Below are 2891 nucleotides of genomic sequence, written 5' to 3' on the forward strand. Positions count from 1 at the left end.
TCCGTCATTTTCCAAAAATCAGTTTAATCTTCTGGATCCTCTATGAGGATCGTACCAGAGATTAAGCTAATAAGAACAGATATAATGATTTATTTTCAAAAGTATTACAGAGGTTATTCAATACATGAATACAAAATACTGTTCAAAGAAGTAAATATGAATACAAAAGTGAAACAAATACAACCTATATAAGAACCATACAAAAGTGAAACAAATACAAACTATATAAGAACAATACAAAAGTGAAACAAATACAAACTATATAAACGACAAAACTGAATGAACAAAAACATATGGTAATTAAATTATGAACAATGAAAATAGAAATGTAACAGATAATAGCTAATCTAACATCACTGAACACTTTCACTTCTCAGTCTGACTATAACTGTAACACACACTTCCTTCTCCTATCTCCTCGGAATGGCCTTCATGGATCAGTGACGTGACAATTCCTTCTTCTCCTTCTGCAGGATGGTCACAGGGAGTAGAGGGCTCCGGCGATGCTCGCCCCAACTCTTCTACACCCAATAGCAGTGGTTCCGGTGCGGCCTCCTGTTCCTGGTCCAGCTCAGGGCGATTCCATCTATATGGACGTTGAATACGGCCTGAGAGGTGCTCCATATACATACAACGGGACCAAGTAATAGTCTCGCAGGTCACTAGCCGCTTCATTTTCTTTAGGAACGCCCTAGTGGTGATTCCTCTGAGGAACTTATCATTTTCTGGGTCCCACGTTCCTAGGGCGCCCACCACTATTGGTGCTATCTTAACTTCCCTGTACCTATTCAGGGCGGCGTACTTATCTTCCTTCCTTTTCCTTGCCGACTCCAACGCTTCTTTCCGGTTCTCGAAGGGGACGGTGACGTCTATAACCAAGGCTCTGTCTCCCTTAGTCAAGAGAAGGTCCGGGCGCAGGCCAGAGTCGTCGACCGCTTGATTCAACGCGACAACAGCGTATCCTTGGTTCTTCGCCATCTCTTCCAATCGGGTGACAATGGCGTCATGCCTCTTCTGGCGCAGCACTGTGTGCACATTGCACTGGGCCAGCACATGAGCTTTTGATCATTCGACGTAAGAAGCTTGAAGGCTCCGTCGACGAGTGCCAGATCGCTTTCCTCTGCAGCGATCTCCACCAGTGCGCTTCCTGCCCCCCTCATTTCTAGTGCTCCGGTTATACAGGCATGAGGGATGGATCCGAATGCATCTGAAATGTCCAGCCATGCGGTGCAGAGTTCGCTCTTGGTTCTTCTGGCAGCTACCATCCGTTGACGGAGAACAAAGTTGTGCTCGAAAACTCGTCATAAGCAGTGAACCCTTTCTGGTAGGGTGACAGGACCTCATGGACCCTACACCAGGACGTTATCCGGTCAGTCAGGACTACAGAATAAATTTTGTATATCGTCCTGGTGAGGGCAATCGGATCTATAATCCTTTATCTGAGAGGGAGATTTAATTTTGGGAAGAAAAATGGTCTTGGAGTCCTTCCATTCAGCAGGGACCCTGCGGTGCTTGAGGCAAATGTTAAAAATGAGGGCTAATAGCTTGCCCTCAGGGTCTACCTTCCTCCAAGATCTATAGTCGATACCATCTTCACCCGGGGCCAAGTTCTCAAACCGTCGTAGGCGGTCAACTACCTCTTCGGGCGTAAAAGCAGTCATGACTACTTCCTCCCTCGCCCTCGGGACCCCATCGAGCACACTGGCGTCGAACTCTCCCAAAATGTCTCCCTCCAGACGCGCAGTTAACTGATCCAAGGGAAGGTCGCACTGCATGGAGGGCTCCCCCATTACCATTCTGACAGCTTTCCGTCTGTTAAGACGATAGATCCGCTGGATGGTGCTGGGATCAGAGGGGTTAGCAGTCCGTCTCTCTGGTCCTATTCTCTCCTTCATTCGAATCTTACATATAAGACGGACTTTTTCTATTATTTTGATGATTAACCCCTAAAGCTATCCATGAGTCGTTCCCCGCATCTAATTTATAAACCTCCCTCAGATCATTTTTGTACTGTTTCAGCAAGGCATCCTCTTCTTCTTCAGGAGCACATCTTCTTAAGGATGCCCTGATTGCTCCATGGTTACTCCTGGCACCCTCGAGGTCATCGTCACTTCCCTGTCCTCTACCATCAAGTGCGGGGACTCTGGGATAGGTGCAGCTGTAATGGGGGTTGTCGAATCTACGATACTACACTTTGATCTTAGCCGATAGGCCGAGGAGCGATGCTGACGTTTTTTTTTTTGAACCCTCTAAAACAGAAATAAAATGTGAGTTAGTAGAGCATTACTGTGTAGAACAATGTAATCAATTGGAATGATAATAAATATTATCGAAAAAAGAGAGGATTAGTAACAGCTCATTGTAATCTGTAAGCATAAACGTAATAAACAATTTAAGGTTACTAATCCTACTTTTAATTTCTAAAATAATAAAAACAGACATTTCAAATGAAATGAACCAATACATCGTACTGCACCAAGGCAGTAATAATAAATACATCATGTGCTTATAAAAGATTGTAATTTTTAAATCTTACTAAACATTCCTTATTTTCATGGTGCAGGCACTACTATTAGTAGTTCATCTTCTAATTTTTAAATTATTATAATTTATTTGAACATAAACTTAAAACACTTATTTCTTTTTTACATATTATGTACATGTATGAATCACTATAACATGGAGAGAAACGCTGGCTCGCAATGAATATTTGAGCTAGTTTGACCGTACGTGGACAATGTTTCTTTTATATATTACAAACAGTCAATCAACCATCTTCCAATATTTCATTAGTTTTTTAAATTGGAAAAATCAATTTTTAACTTCTGAAAGCTATCACTATTTTTTTTATAATTTCAGAAAAATAAAAACAAAACAGAAAGAAGTATTGT

At 42.2% G+C, this 2891-nt stretch overlaps 1 pseudogene; it reads right to left on the reverse strand.

Moving 5' to 3' along the window:
* On the reverse strand, positions 1-116 carry LOC112210114 (U2 spliceosomal RNA; annotated as a pseudogene).
* Between the last annotated feature and the right edge of the window lie 2775 nt (positions 117-2891).

The sequence above is a fragment of the Halyomorpha halys genome, unplaced genomic scaffold, assembly GCF_000696795.3.
Source record: "Halyomorpha halys isolate HHAL.00 unplaced genomic scaffold, Hhal_1.1 Scaffold702.1, whole genome shotgun sequence".
Lineage (NCBI taxonomy): Eukaryota > Metazoa > Arthropoda > Insecta > Hemiptera > Pentatomidae > Halyomorpha > Halyomorpha halys.